We start from the raw sequence: 17,897 nt of genomic DNA on the forward strand, positions 1-17,897 counted from the left end.
TCTTTTTTCTCTGTTTTATCTTTTTTTTCTTTTGCCCTACCCATGTACGTGGGGGAGTTTCTTGCCTTTTGGGAAGTCTGAGGTCTTCGGCCAGCCGTCAATAGGTGTTCTGTAGGAGTTGCTCCACAGGTAGATGTAATTCTGATGTATTTGTTGAAGGTCTGTTGCATATTTTTTTAAAAAACATTTACCAGTGTATTACTGAACAAGGCTCAGAGAGACTATATTGTCCAAGAGCACATGGTGAGCATGTGCTATGGGACTGAGGGTGGGGATGAGAAGTAGCACATGTCAGAGGAGGTGGGATATTTTCTCTCCAGGTCTTATTCTCATTTGCTCTCTAATGCCTTTCTTTTGAGACCCCACATCTATTTTCTACACAATCTCTTGTTTTTGTTTCCTGATAGTTATTGAAAATGGTTTGTCTCATAAAAACACATCCCCACCTCAATATTGAACTTCCTTCTTTAGATTCTACAATTAAATATGCACAAACCTAACCAAATCAGGTGACATAGGTCTTTCCTCATTTATTTCCCCAAGATTCATCATTGTCAACCCTCCGTTTCTTTCTCTTTCCAATGAGAGCTCTTTCTGTAATTTCCTACCATAGGAGTTAGCAATTAGAACAGGTGGGTGAGCATTGGCTTCTCCCTTACCATAGAACAGCAATAAAAAAAATGAAAAGAGCTTTTATTTTTATAGAACTTTAAGCTTTATAACGTGCACTACCACTACTGTATCTTTTGGTCTTTATAATAGTGGTGAGATATGTAGGATAGATCTCATTTAACCAAAGAGGAAATTGAGGCTCTGGAAGATGAAAGGATTTCTCTACAGTTATGGTCCTATTACATTATAACTCAGGTCTTATTTTCTGTCATCACAGCATTGCACACCCTGTAGTGGAAATGTGAACAAAATCCCTCAGGTTTATTGAGCAAAGCAAGGCAGTAAAGAAGGATTATGGAGTCCAAATAAATTGAGCAGCAAAAAGCCCATCAATTCCTCACTAGAGAAATAAGAGCAATTGGAAAGGAGAGAACAGACATTGGAGGTAATGTTCCTTCCAAGTTATTTTTCTCACAGAAATAAAATGTTCAGCTAATTGCAGAAAATCCCATTAAATCTTGATGTAAATTCACATCACACATGAGCTGATTCATTTATGATAGAATCAGTAGAATGGAAAGTCATTGAAAAGGTAACATGTATTAAGTCATGTATATGAGCAGTCACCATATGCCAGATATTGTACTTAGTGTTTTAAGTCCATCACACATTAACTCCTCAAAATATTCCTATGAGATGCTTGCTGTGATCATTCCAGTTTGTAGATGAGGAAACCGAGGCTTAGAGAGATTAAATAATTTGCCTAAGATCATTCAGGTAGCAAGTCTTAAACCTTAGATTTGAACCCAGGTTTGTCTAACTCTAGAGCCCGTACTCTTAAAATCCCTATGATAATCTGGAAAGAAAGAGAATTGCTTGTTTCCTCTTCTGACTGGTCAGTCAATGTTCACTTGACAGGAAATTATGTAACTCCAGGGGCAACATGAGCTCAGGCATGAGCTCTAAAACATGTGTGGAGCTGTGTGTTGAGACCAATTCAGTCTACAAGAGGAACCCAAGGTTTGTGTGGATTGGCTCTGTTTTCTAGGGCAAAGGATACCGTCTTTAAGCCCCAGTTTCTTCATCATGGTTTATGCACTTTTGAGAGGAATCACTGAGATAAAATGTATTTATTATATTGCCTAGTACCGGAATGCTCACAGTGTTTGAGAAATGCCACTGCATCCTTGCCCATTTTGGTCTTGTGTCATAGGGATGCTCACACCACAAAGGTTCAAGTGAAATGCCCTATGTGCAAAGTGGACCCTGAGCAGAATACACCTCTGATAGTTGGTGGAGAGCTGCACAGAAAGGGAGAGGGCAGATCTCTACTGTATTCCATATTCCACACCTAACAAGCATGGAAATGGCATTGCATGTGTATGTGGCATAATTCAGAGATAAAATTATGCATTTGTCTCCACTTCCTCCCTGAGACCTCCATGATTTCATGCTCTATGAAGACTTCCATAGCTATGGTCTGAATGCTATTGAAACTCAACATTTTTCACAGTCATTTCTTCTTTCCAAAGTTAAGAAGATCTTACAGGAAAACCCGAACGAACTTCTTGGCTAACCCTATAATTTTCCTCTATTTCATTGCCTCAAAATTAAAATTAATTCATCCTAGTGGGAAGGGTAAATCAGCGTGAATGTAAATTAACAGACTGAAATTCAGGTTAGCTGGATTATTGCTTCATTTCCTTACTTGGTATTTTGACCCTCAGCCTCCCCCCATTCAGGTTCATTGTCCATGATGATCTTTCTAAAACTCAAATATCATCTTGCTAATATTCCTTAACTGGCAGATGCTGTCTTCAAGGTAAAGTCCAAACCACATCATCTTTAGAGCTTCAGTACCTTATCTCATCTCCAGTATGGCCTCCTGCTACTTTAATCACATCTATGATTCTCTTTACTTGCACTGAATTATTTGCAGTTTTGCTAATTCAGGTCTTTGCACATGTTATGTCTACCACTTTAGTTTTCAAACCAGAAGAGTATCACGATGTCCTGGGTAAACTCAGGCTGAGAGGCAGTCATTGTCTTTGGTGGTTCTTTACACACTTTACCACAGCTCTTACCAGACAAGGTTATAACTGGGTTACTTATCTCTTTTTTCCTCCAGCCTAGGAGCTCCTGAACACCAGAAACTGTGCATTTCTTTCTCTATTCTCAACATCTTCTAGGGCTTTGTCCATAGGAGGGAATTTGTAAATGTATATTAAACAAATGCGTCTTACATATTGAAATATAATATTCTCAGATTTAGAAATATGTACAGTCATAACTATATCTGTATCAATCTTTGCAATTTTAAAATAATGATCTACAAATAGCAACTGAAAATCAGAAAATGTAGGTTTTAGTCGCATCTCTGCTACTTAGAAGCTATGAGAATTTGCACAAATTCATGAACCTTTTTGGTTCTTCATCTGTAAAATGAATTAATAGCTCCATTCTACTTATCCCATAGAGTATATGATGATTACATGTAATTGGAGAGTGGATCTGGTCATATCCCAGTCACTTAAAAATATGACTTATGATGCTGCTCTTTCTGCTGAATTTGAGGTCATGGATGAAAATGTACCTTGCCAAAAGATGTTCATTTGGGTAGACTAGGTACAAAAGAAGCACTTTCCACTTCATAGACATCCCTCTGTTGGGACCCCCAGGGATGATCTCAGCCCCCTTGACCCTTGAATTTGGCATCTTCAAGAACGAAAAACTTACAGTGCATGCCACAGCCTCATTTGTAGCTCCACTCATTTCTTCAAAGCTAGATAAATAACATGTAGATTCACCAATGCATTAGAGCCAGTAATAACATGAGAAGTAGATATCCTGCACTTCATAAGTGAGGTGCAGAGTGACAGCCCTGTTCAAGGTTACTTTACTTGTGATTGGAAAGCAAGAACGTAAACCTCAGATTCTTGATTCCTGACCTGTATTCCTCCAGCACGACATGTTATGGTGGATTTTGTTGTGTTTTTATTTGCTTCTTGTCATAAGTAGAAGCATTACGAGATCAATGTAAGTACTTTCTAAGGATTATTTGATTATTAATAAAGTGTTATAATGATTAGGTGCCTTAAATGTGTATAGCACTTTGGAACTACTGTGTTTTCATAAACCTACCTATCTCAGGTTGGGATCCCTGTAGAACAGAGACGTTCATGCAGAAGATATGTTACAGACTGTTCCTGAAATCACTCTCTGGAGAAGAGAATGAAAGGCAGCAGGACTGGGGAGAGAAAGTGGAGCTGTGAGACCATCTCAGACTCAATGAGAAGTTCTGGAGATGATATGGCATTTCAGAGTTGTCCCAAGTCTGCTCATGGAGCCCAGGACTTTGTACTATCACAATGGTTAGTCATTGAAAAAGAGTTTTTCTTGAAAAAGGGAGTCATCTTGATCAAGGCACTCCCTGTAGAGGCAGATGGCTAAGTGTTCTCTGCTGCCAGCCTTCCCAACACTTGGATAAATAGACCCTTTGCTCCAAAAGAGGGACAAAATGAAGACCATCCAATTTGCCTCCCGTCACAAGTCAAAAAAATTATCAAAGATGTTAATCAAATCTCCACCAAAGAGTCTTTCTGAGTTACAGAATCTTCATGAAGTCTTCTTTTGATAATACAGGTAACACCAAACTTTTATAGTCTAAGACTTATAGTTGCGTTACCTCATTCAATCCTTTCAAAAATCCTATGAGGTAGGAGGTAAATACAATACTAGGACTTAATAAGAGGTTAAGGATCTTTCCCAAAATCTCACAGCTGGTGAGCAGCAGAGCTGGCTTTGGCACCAAGCTGAAACTAGGACTTCACTCTGTTCTATGACTTACCTTCAAATGAGTTACATCAGAAATAAAATGCAGTTATTACATCATTTATATCACTTATATCATTGTATATCAGTATTAGTAGAGTATATTATGATACTCTATTAGACAAAAGTGTGTTATCTCTGAGGTAATGTACTAATTAATTGGTTTAAAACATTTTTTACAATCTGTATAATCAAATTGATGCTTTTTAAACTACAGTGTGCATAGAAATCACATGACAATGCAAACTCCAGTGCCCTACACTCAAGGAGGTCTCAGATATGTCTAGAAATCTGCATTTTAGCAAGATACTCAAAAGATTCTTAATGTAAATGAATCTTGATCCACATTTTGAGAGACTGATCTAGCTTTGAGGCCTAACATTTGGAATACACACTCAACTGTAATGCTTGCTGTAATCCTATTAAAAACAAAAGTTAACATTAGATGCATAACTGTGATTATTATCTTGTCTCTATGACATTTTAGATTTGGCTTACACTGTTTTTATTTACAACAAGTTTAGTGTCTATAAGTAAGAGATATATGGCTGATGTAATGATATATGTGAATAATGTAACATGTATTATGTGAAAGGTGCTTTCCTACCTTATTTCTAACCCTTACATCAACCCTATGGTTCCTATAAATCAGGAAATTGAGATTCAGAAGGTTAAAGAATTGTCCCATATTATATAGCTCATAAATGCCCAGACTAAGATTTAGACACAAGTCCAGTGAATTGAATGGCTAATATTGCTTTCACCAAGTCATGCCTTTTCCCAATCACAGTCATTAAACCTGTTGAGTTGCTTCATGACTCCTAACAGATAACTCAAGTCTAAAGTCCTTAAGGATAGAGTCTGGAGATAGAAATATTGGGATCATCTCGTGATAAGTCCACTTCAAACCAATCACACTTAACTCCTCTTTATTTAGAAACAGGAAATACTCCCAATTTCCTTGTAGAGAAGAGACAGACTAATTGTGTGACCATCTCAGATAAACAACATCCCCAACTGCTACCACCCCACAATAGAGGAAAGGAAAATAAAAAAAGAAAGAGGAGGACAAAAAGGAGAAAGGTTAAGGTATTTCTTATTTAGATTAGTGAACTAAAACGTGTCTTCAGAATCTAGCACTTTTCCTTTTTTTTTTTTAATTTTTATTTTTTAATGGTTGGTGGGCAGGATTGTGCTGGACTTGTCTAGGCATATCTTACAAAATTATGGGGCGTAGTAGGTACAACCCACATCTCCCTGCTTCTTGATCTATTTCTTGGTCTATTTCTTCCCATTCCCACAGGAGCGGTTTTCTGAGAATTGCTAATTTATTGAGGATGCTGAAGAGGACAGGACCTATGCCAATGACTATCATTTTTTTTCAAATATAGTCGAGAGTGGGCTAGAGAACTTTTTTGATTGAATCCCATTACATACAACCTCCTACTCTCTGCAAACTATTTTTGGAAGCAGGCTGACCTCTCCAGGAGAGACAGTTCTTTTCAGAGGGTTGGGAACCACACCAGAAAACACTATTTCACCCCATTTTTGACTAAGATACTTCCTTCCCAGCCTGGAATTGGATGTTGCCAAGACAGCTGTGGGAAAAAAATGAAGAAAAAACCAACTTTTCAAAAGTAAACTTCTACTATTTAAATGAGCATTAATCAAGTAGTTGAATTTGGACAAAGATTGAGGTTCCTGTGTAGAAAAAGCAACATGATTGCATGATACAACCAGCAAGCTGGTTCCCAATGCCAAAGCATCTAGTGTCTAAATTTAATGGCTCTGACTGGGTGGATCTGGGGAATGGGCTAGGCATTAGTTATATCCAGAATCTGCAAATTCTTTTAGGGGTTCACCTGGATGACATCACCAAAGCAGCCAGGTTGGGGCAGAGTGAAATCTAAAATGCATTTCATTTCCTTTCATATTTTTTAAACTAATAAATAGCCAATTTTTACAGTACTTGTATTTGGGCTGATTATAGAGGCATTGGATAATTATAACAGAAAAGTAGAAAAATTAAGAAAGCATTAATGGAAAAAGACTTCCAGAGACTTACCATCCAGAAATAATGATTATAAAAATTAATGTACTTTAATTAAGATGAGGAAACATACTCTTGCTACATATGATTGATATATACATACTAATATACATATCACATTATATAATCTTTTAATGCAACTTTTCTACTTCATATTAGGCTCTTAAAATTATTTACAAATGTTATCATTTACAGTTCTGATTTCTTTAATTTTCTCTCAAGTTATTTCTCTGTATAACAGTAATAATATTTAACATTTACTGAGTGCTCACAATAAGTGCTTTATATTATGTACTAGTTTAATACAGTAAAATTAATTTACATATGGGGAAATTGAGACACAGAAGTGAGATAACTCGGCTAATGCCACACAGCTAGAAAGAGGTAGAGTCAGGACTTAAACCAAGTGATAAGACTAAAAGCTCACACTCACTCTATATACCTTTTATCTCTATACAACCCATTGTTCCTTAAAAAAAGAAGAAAGATACATCTTATCATGCAGTAATTGTCCTCCTACTCCAATATTTTGGGGGGTTAGCATTCATTCAATAAATAATCTTTGAGTTTCTACACTATGCTAGATCTTGTGCTAGCTATTGGGAAAATAAAAAAGTTAAAGAAGACAGCTTGGACTCACTCATTTCTTTGTTAAAAAACTATGTACTATGTCCCAGATGTGGGCATTGTTCCAGATGTTAGAGATATAACAAGGAAAAAAAAATGAAAGACATCTAGTTTCATGGAGCTTACATGCCCATTGAGCAGACAAAAAATAGACGCTAAGCAAACAAAGAAACACTATAATGTAAGGTAGTGACTGGCACTATGGGGGAAAAACAGGCAGAGGGGAAGGCCTGGAGGATGAGTGACATTTGAACAGAGATGCAGAAGAAGTGAGGGAACAAAGCATGCAGATATTTGGGAGAGGGCGGATGTAGCATGTTACAACCTGGAGAGGAATACAGACACAGACATAAGTAATCCATATGGAAGGAAGAGCAAAAGCAAGGCTGTGGAAGCAGGAACATACCCATGACACGGTCCTGGAAGAGCAGCCCTCACATGTGGCCGGAGGAAGCCTGAGAGGGCAGGTACCGTGGCTGGGAAGTCAGTGGGAGTCACATCATCATGAACGTGAATGTCAGAGATTGCCTTGATCCCAATTGGAAACAGCATAAATCAGAAGTCTTGATTGTCAAGAACACATTGATAAAAGTTTTGACGGTCAACATCCTAAAGAAGCACAAAAGTAATATTAGTCTTTTCCTGGACTCTCAAGCAATGGAAGAGGTCACATCATATACATCATATACAGGACACCACAAAACTTCTTAAGTTTTCAAAAATTTCTCTCTCTTCAGAAACGTCTGCTTCCCCACAGCCTCACACCACACAACAGTGGCTCTGTTCTGCCTGCTTCCTCCTGATTCACGGAGACCCCACCATCACAGGGCTTCTCATTCACACCTGTCTCTTGCCTGCACCCCTCTCACGAACACTATCATTTTAAGGGAGTGCACTTTCAACCTGGGGCATTTTCCACCTTGGGAAGTATAATCTTCTGTTACTATATTTTTTCCAAGAGAAGTTATCCTTTTTGTTGTTGTTGTATTGATTGATTGGAGTATAGTTGATTTATAATGTTGTGTTAGTTTCAGGTGTACAGCAAAGTGATTCAGATATATATAATTTTTCAGATTCTTTTCCCTTATAGGTTATTACAAAATACTGAATATAGTTCCTGAGAAGATACTCTTGTCAAAATATTTTTCTGCTCCACGGAAGAAAAAGAATTATCTTTACTAATTTTATACATTCACAGAAATTTTGCTCATAGCAACATCTAAAACATCTAACCAAAAAGGATCCTGGTCCCTAAGATTGTAAATTCAATTTCTCAAGAGCCACCACAGTTTCTCTCCAATTTCGACTTGGAATGGGGAGAACCAGACAATTCTGTTTTTATTGTGCCCTGATCCAGCAGCTGGGCCATCAAGGTGAATGTACATTCTTTGCTCCACTAGAAGAGCTATGAAGACTGGACCTCAGGTCCCCAGTTCCTTATAGGAGGCTCTGAAATATGATCCCAATTTACAATAGCCAGGACATGGAAGCAACCTAAATGTCCATTGACAGAAGAATGGATAAAGAAGGTGTAGCACATATATTCAATGGAATATTACTCAGCCATAAAAATAATGGAATAATGCCATTTGCAGTGATGTGGAGGGACCTAGAGATTGACATACTGAGTGAAGTAAGTCAGAGAAAGACAAAAATCATATGATATTGCTTATATGTGGAATCTAAAAAAACCTGGTGCAAATGAACCTATTTACAAAAAGAAATAGAGTCAAATGAACCTATTTACAAAACAGAAATAGAATCACAGATGTAGAAAACAAACTTATGGTTACCAAGGGGGAAGGAGGGGGCAGGGATAAATTGGGAGATTGGGATTGACATACACACACTACTATATATAAAATAGATAACTAATAAGGACATACTGTATAGAACAGGGAACTCTACTCAATACTCTGTAATGACCCATATGGGAAAAGAATCTAAAAAAGAGTGGATACATGCATATATATGTATAACTGATTCACTTTGCTGTACAGCAGAAACTAACAAAATGTTGTAAATCAACTATATTCCAATAAAAATTAATTAAAAAATTTAAAAATAATGGCCAGATTTACCACACTATTGCATTCAGAGCAAATGAAGAATTAATTGCTTTTTTGAAAATGTAATATAAATCTTTACAGCAGTTGTCTTATGAATAAGCAAAGACAGGCAATTACATTGTACAACACACAGCACAATTTCTTATTAAATCTCTCTCTCTCTCACACACACACACAGCTTTTCCAGTCTCTCCTTCTCTCCCTGTCCATCACCACCTTGCTCCCTCTTCTCCTCCTGCACAGCACAACTCTGATTATGCTCCACCCTTTTGAAAATCCTGTGCCCTTGACAGGCCTCCTTGAGGCTGGAAGGACACTGGGAAGTGGCATTGGTGGCCTGTTCTGATGACGACTTGCAGGAGGTAGCATCCCACTGAATCCGCTGAAGCAATGTCTTCTGCATAATGGCCAACGTAGCATTAATGTCAGCATTTTGAAAACAACAACAACGTGAAATCATGGTTATCCTTAATAACTTTAACTAAATCGAATGAAATAGACATTTTAACCACAATATTTTTTAAGGCAAAACACAATAAATAGAATCCTTTAGCATGGGTGAAATGGTAACGACATCTAAGACTATTCTCTTGACCTGAACAGAACCTTCCTTGGGTGTCTGGGGTTTGGCTTTTATTCCAAATCTCTTAAATTGCCTTAAGATCCAGTCATAGTTCCTGGGCCACCTGCCTCATTATTCTTCTAACTCCTCAATGAAACTTTTTTGTTTCCAAACCTTAAATAACTTCTTTGGATATTTTTTTATGATTATAAAGGACATAAAAGCTCATTATGAAAAGTTGAAAGTATATAAAACTTTAAAGAAATAATAAAAAATACTATCACCACCAGAGATGACAATTGTTAACAATTTGGTATACCCTATTCAAGAAAATGTGTGTGTGTGTGTGTATAAATATAGACACACTTTTTTGTTATTGCAAACAGTTTTTCATGTTAATAATATATATCTACATTATATTTATTTTTTCTCTTTAAAATTTTTCTATGATCGAATGTCTTTGGAATTAAAAATTAGTGCATGTTCATTGTAATAAGTGAGACAATCCAAAGAGGTGAAAATAAAAAAATTAATAATCTCCTTTACTTTTTTTATTCCGTGTCTTCTGAGTCAAGCCAATTAAAAATAAATCCTGAAAATGAAGCTTTTCAATGAGCTGCCCAATCATCGCTGTCAAATAGCGATGATTATTGAATATCTGGGGGTGGGGTATTTGGGGTGCTCTAAACCCATTCAGTTGCCTTCAGTGACTTTTAGGGTGTTGGTTTTCAAATCTATCCTGAGGCAGGGGAGAGATGGGGTTAGGTCAAGTTGTAGGTCCACATTGTTCCTACCAAAACCTAGCCATTATTCTTCAGATGGTAAGAAGCCTTTATTTCATTTCCAGAATTCTGAAAAAGGTGATTTTGACAGTTTTTGACAATATTCTCATTGATTTTCTGAAGAAGTGGATTTTCTTAAGCTCCTTACCCCACCATTCTGGTGGTCAGAAGCCTTCAGTAAGTTTTTAATAAAAATTGTAAAGACATTTTTTTTTTCTGAATACAGTTTAGCTGTGTCCTAAATATTTTAGCATGGAGTGCTTTTCTATCTGTTACTTTAAATAATTTATACTCATTATTGAACCTGGGCTTATTTGGGGGAAGTGCTTCAGATTTTCCATGTATATGCTCTCTTGATCTCTTTATTTTAGTTTTATTGTATTAAGGAAAAGCTGTGACTTTGTCAGTCTTTCCTTCTGTGTGTTTATTAAGGTTTTCTTTGTGGACACTTCTATGAATAATTTTTGTACATGTCTCTGGAAATACAGTTGTATATTTTTTTGTGTATAAATATAATGACATTGATATTATCAATTGAATAATACTATCAGACTGTTCGTCAAAGACTATATATTGTTGACTATATAATATAAACTTCCCATTTAATTCATATTATAAAAATTTATTTACCTTTATAGGAGATTTTTCTTTTTGTTTAGTACATGAACATTTTAAAAGTTTGTGTCTACCTGAGACATTTCTTTCATAAAACCTCTTATACTTTCATGTTTCCTGCTTTGGCCCTTGGGGATTCTCCTGCACCAAATATGCATCTAATATTACTATTGCCACTCTTGCTTTCTTAATTGTATTGGTCAGGTATATATTTGCTAATCCTTTATTTCCAATCTTTATTGTTCATAGTTTTCTCTTGCCAAAGTTTTAACCTATTTTGCTGACAGATTTTTAGCTCTTTCATTCACCTTTTGTTTTTAATAATGTCATCAAAGAGATGCATATTAAGTAACAAAACAATAAATCTTTAGGTCCCCTTAAGGCACCAAAGGAAGCAAAGTCCTGGACTTGCTATCTCAAGATTTTTATATAAATTAAACTCTATTGCTAAATTAAAAAAAACCTCAAATAGAACTGGATTGCAAATCCAAGAAGTTAGTGGCCAGCAAAAAAATGGGGCAATTGGAATGCGTTTATTAAGCTGAAAAAAGATATTATAAATCACAAGTTTCTTTATCAACTTGATTGCTTTATTTAAGGTCTGAAAAGTAATTTATTGAGAATGCTATTAATGGCTCCATGCTAAGTATTTTACTAAGATTATTTCATTTAATTCTCACAAAAAGGTGATAATACATGGGAAGTATGTGGGCTGGTGTATGTTAAATATTCAATAAATGTTAGCCAATTTTATTACTACTAATAATAATTTATGATTAAGAGCATCCTGTGAAGAAGGTTACCATTCCCTGGGAAGAGGGTAAGTGACTTGATCTGGTTAATTTGTTTAGTTAGTAGCAGAGGAAGAATTCAAGTTCTGTCCATCTTATTCCAAACCCAAATCTTTCCCTTCCTTGATTTGCTACTTTACAAGAAAAAAAAATGTAAAATATAGAAAAGTCAATGAGGCCCATTTTATCACATAATCACTACAATTGCTAAAGAATCCTCATATATAAAGGAAAAAGCTTCTGATTGTTTATTTTGAATGAGTCTAAACACCCCTTATTCACTCTTCTGACTGTGTGAATGTACTATTTCCCAATGGTTATGACAGGACTTCTGTGTAGTATGTTGTATTCTGACAACTCTCAGGACTGCTTTAAACAATGAACTCTTTCCAGTGAGAAGACAGTTATATCTAATGCCCTGAGACGAAACACGCACTCCTGTGATGGCAGCCACTATTTCCACCACTTTCAGGAGTCTCCCTACTCTTCTAGAGCTGTCCTAGAAGATGCTTCTCCAGAAAACCAATTCACTTGAAACTCTTTTATAAATCCTTCCCTGAGATCTCAAGGTCACATTAAGTTTTATCCTTTCTCTCAAACCTCCAGAAGTTTTATCCTTTCTCAACCTTCTCATCCGCACAGCAGAGACTTGAACTGATCTCCAAACATTCTACTATATTCCATCCAAATACGTCTTTCTTTCTTTTTCTTTCTTTTCTTTCTTTCTTTCTTTCTTTCTTTCTTTCTTTCTTTCTTTCTTTCTTTCTTTCTTTCTTTCTTTCTTTCTTTCTTTCTTTCTTTCTTTCTTGCTGTGTTGGGTCTTCGTTTCTGTGTGAGGGCTTTCTCCAGTTGTGGCAAGCGGGGGCCACTCTTAATCGTGGTATGCGGGCCTCTCACTATTGCAGCCTCTCTTGTTGCGGAGCACAGGTTCCAGACGTGCAGGCTCAGTAGTTGCGGCTCACGGGCCTAGTTGCTCCGTGGCATGTGGGATATTCCCAGACCAGGGCTCGAACCCGTGTCCCCTGCATTGGCAGGCAGATTCTCAACCACTGTGCCATCAGGGAAGCCCAATACATCTTTCTTTTCCTCTCCACCTCATCCCTGGTCTAATTCCACAAAGCCCGATTTAATCTCCCTTATTTGATGAGAACTTCTCTAACCCTTTCAGCCCACATCAATCTCTGATGTGTGAACAAGTCATACTATATTTTTGTATTCTATCACCCCAAATAGAATGTAATCTTCACAAACAGGAACTGTCATATGTATTTTATCACCCCACAAGAATTAATATAGTTCAGGACACAGAGTAGTTCCAAACTAAAATTTCTTAAGTTAAAAAAAAAAAAGTTTAAAGAGCACTTGGCATAGTATGACGGCTAAATTTAAACATGTTCTATAGATTTGGGGTAGCTGTATTTTTTGCACAAACAATTTTTGGTATTTTATATGATAGTCTGTGTAATTATTAAATGCAATAAAAACCAACAAAAGGAACAAAATCTATGTGAACATTTTTTTAACCTTACACAAATTTCATTTAAGAGTTTAAATATCATTAAGTGTCAAACCAGAGCTTTGCCTCCTCACTAGTCAAAGTGAAAAGGAGAATTGAGACCATTTCCTTTAATTATACAGAATTTTCAACCTGGTTTCCTATTAATTCTGTATTTATTGTAAAAAAAAGAGATATTATAAAATAAATAAGCATATAATTAATTTTATTTGCAATTACTCTATTTAAGTGATTGACCAACCATTTAGGTCAAAAAATAAAGAAATATAGATATTTTAATAGAAAATACATCATATACCTACCTTCAAAATCATTGTATAACTTCATCCAAGTTTCATTCCTAAATTTTAATACGTTTCTGGTTTCTAAACAACCTTAATCAATTGGCTTATAGTCCCAAAACTCTTATAGTAAAGCCAGGACTTGAACTCTAGAACTTTAGTTCTTAATATAGATTGATTACTTGTGAGCCCCCAAATCATATGTTTAAGCTTAATCCTCAATGTTATGGCATAAAGAGGTGGGATCTTTGAGAGGTGATAAGGTCCTGAGGCGGGACCCCTCATGAATGGGATTAGTGTCCTTATAAAACAGACCCCAGAATGCTCCCTCAGCCTTCTGATATGTGGGGACACGGAGAAGACAGCCGTCTATGAACCGGGAAGCTGGTTCTCACCAGACACCAGATCTGCTGGGGTCTTGATTTTGAACTTTCTAGCCTCTAGAACTGTGAGAAACAAATTTTTGTTGTTTGTAAGCCATCCAGTTTATGGTATTGTGTTATAGTAGCCTCAACAGACTAGGACAGAAAGCCTGATATAAAAATCTGATGTATGTGGGCTCATTGTAGACTTTCATAATTTTTACTAAGAGAAGTCTTTATCTCTCTGATTTTAATTGATATGAAAATAGCCCATTCTGATATCACATCTACTTCTTTTCCTTTGTGTCCTAACATGTACTATTGCTTTCTTTTCAATTCCTCTTTTCCATCCAAATTTCTCTGTGTGTTGTTCACATTATGTAACCACATTTGTAGACATCTTACTATTTTGACAAAACTTTATTTCTTTTCATTCTTTTAAAATTTCTAAATATACCGACATCTTTAAACAACACTATAAAATGATTTTGTGTTAATAATTCTACCATTCTACTGTTCTTGAAACATTTGGTCCTGTCATGCCTCCAGTTTTCCTCATTTATTCTGATACCCAAAGGGTTCTGAACACCTGCTATGTGCCAATTACTGGTAAGAGACCATTTGTTTCAAACACACATGCTTTCCCATGGAAGAGCTTGGCATGCATTATTCCCGATGTTTCCAAAACCTTTGTCATTGTGGAAATACCATTTGTTCTCAGCCTAAAAAGATGCTGTGAAAATGTCTTAGTCAAAATATAAAAATCAAAGGTGTTTTGTTTCCTTAAAAGCTCTCTAGTCTGTGGCAATCTGAACATCTTACCCTCCAGGTGCTGGGTGATTCTGCTGCTGGGTGATTTTAGGAGACTTGCCCATCCTTGCCTGTTCACACTGCCTTTCTAGCTTCTGAAGATGCAATTTTATTATATGTCTAGACTGTCAAATGAGTTAGTGGCTAGAGGTCCTTTTAAGTGACAGCATCCTAGTTCTACAGTAATAATTGATCTGATCTGAAGAAACAAACTATTGGAGGTTTTAGGATCAGCATTTATAAATCTGTGTGTAACTCTCCAGACTGGCCCTTGAACTCCCTTTTTGGGTGCAGTCTGCAGGTCAGAAAGGGGACCTAGCGGTAACCAAAGAGCAAATGGCATGGAAAGGGGTTATATAAGCAGCACTCTCTGATGCTACAGCAATCTGGGATCCATCTGTGTTGACAGATGTAGTATTCCTTTAGTTAACAGGAAGACTCCTCCCCTTGTTAAAATGGCAGCTAGTTTGGGATTATTAATTTATTACCTCTCCCCTCCCTGCAGCATACTCACGAGAGATAAAGCGATCCCAATCGCATGTCTGGTGAGGAGGGAGTTGGTCAAATGCTAAGATGGGCCCTAAGACCCCAGCAGCTGATCAGGAATATTCCTGAAATATTGTGGGAAGATTCTTCAGATCTTGAAGTGATTAAATATCTATTAACTACCTATTATGAATGTTTAAAGTAAATATAAGATTAATCAACAAATATAAAGTATAAAAATACTCATTTAGTTTATATTTTAAATTCTAATGATGTTATAAATGCAGTTGTGTTTAGGACTCAGGAGTCATACATTTGTTTCCAATAATCACACTACTGATGAAAAAGTGAAAGTAATGTTAACATAGGATGTAAAAGAATCAGAAGAGTGCTGAGACTACGAGTTTCAGGGGAGAGATTCCAAAAGACTCTTAATCGCCTTATGTGTAGCCACTCATTTAAAACATTTTAAATAAATATTTTTATCGCATAAGTGTTCAAATGGTCCATCTTGAGAAATGTTGAGATGCTAAGAATAGCTTTATGTCTACACTAACACTTTAGAAGGGTTTAGGTACAGTTTTCCTTGAGAGTATACTGAAAGGAAGAAAGCTTCTAGGGAGCTAGAATATCTCTGTGGAAACCTAGATATACCTCAGACAGATGGCCTTTTCTCTACTTCTATAGTTGTCCCTCTGGGATTAATTTTTTAGTGGACTTTATGACTTTTCAACAATGTTAATTCTCATCTGTTGTTAATCACCACACAGATTAATGTGTACTTTGACTTCAGTAACTATTTTTCATCTCTGTGAAAAACAACACAAGGGAACAGGGAGAGTGAAGAATGGAGAAAGTGGAAAATATTCAGGAGGATTTCTGTGAATTTTTATAAAGTGAAAAAAATAATGCTCCAAATGTTATTTTGAGTTATCTTGTATTTGTGTTAGAAAAAGTAGAATAAAATAAGCAGATAATTTTTGGAGGCAGTATTTGTGACAGTCTTATACATCTATGAAATAATGGATATAAGTAGAAATGCTGAGAAGTCATACAGTACACTGAATTCTGCACTCCTTGATATTCTCCATTCTGTAGAAAACATCTTTGTAATCAAAATGGAACAATACTTGGTTTGGTTGGTTAATTTTAAAATTGGAATGAAGTAGGAAATCATTTAAAAATGGCCTGTGCATGTCTTAGAAAATGTACTTTAAATTAATATATATTAATGTAAATGCACAATAGTTGATATAGGACTAGAGCCTATTTGCATGCGTGTGTGTGTGTGTGTGTGTGTGTGTGTGTGTGTGTGTGTGTGTGTGCATGTGTTTCCTTTGGATGTCAACTCTTTTGTATAAATTATGTCCATGCCTCATTATATAAGATCTCCAGTTTTACTTTCTTTAAAAGATGTCTGGTATTTAAAGACCGGAGCAAAGCTATCTGAGTGCAGAATTGTTCTAGATTTAAAATTTTTCCTCATTCATTCTCACTTAATAAGAATTTTTAATGAATTGCCTTTGTCAGGTTTTTTGCCAAAGCATTTAACTTAGTCTCATGAAAACAAATTTCCTTCCACACTCATATTTTGTCACTTTGAATATGTATTAACATCAAGTAATTAAAATAACAAATATAGCCTCCACAAACAACCTTGGAAGAGAAGAAACAAAACCCCCCAACTATCCCTTGGTGTGAAAAGAAGTGTGCTGGCATGCAGTGTACTCTGACCATCCTTGAAGTGTCATTCTGGGAGGTGTTTAAGTGAAGGTCACTTACGAGAGCTTTCTATCATATATAGCACCAGAAATGAAGAGCAAGACATTCTAAAATATAGTCGGTGGGGCAAACTTTGTAAACAACGGTATTCTATCCTCCTAACCCCGAAAGGGAAAATTCTTCCCATCAAGATTTTATCATTTCTTCTGTTATTAATTAAATGCTAATAATACTGAGTGGAAAAATCAGACATTGTTGCCAGAAGGTATGACAAGGTGACTTAGCATGCTAATTTAGGAGACTATGCATCTAACGTAACTTATTACTAAATGTCAATTATATTATCTCTATAGATTTATAGATAGATTCATCTAAGAGCAGTGCTCTTTTTTCATCTAACTATAAATTCTTATTAATGGGAAAGCGTGACTCAAATATAAAGAAGGGTTGATACAATAATATCAAAAAATCACTTAAATTGTTGTAATACCTAGTTAGGGTATAAATGAGGAAAAATGCCAGAGTCATAGAATGTTAATGGAGCATAATTTGGTAACTCTTCCTCAAGGAAAATCTAGGAATGTTTATTAAAAATGTCTAATTAAAATTTCTAAATTTTGGAGATTAATCCTTTGTCAGTTGCTTCATTTGCAAATATTTTCTCCCATTCTGAGGGCTGTCTTTTGGTCTTCTTTATGGTTTCCTTTGCTACACAAAAGCTTTTAAGTTTCATTAGGTCCCATTTGTTTACTTTTGTTTTTATTTCCATTTCTCTAGGAGG

This window comes from Leucopleurus acutus (genome assembly GCF_964270905.1).
Source record: "Leucopleurus acutus genome assembly, chromosome: 1".
Taxonomy (NCBI): Eukaryota; Metazoa; Chordata; class Mammalia; order Artiodactyla; family Delphinidae; genus Leucopleurus; species Leucopleurus acutus.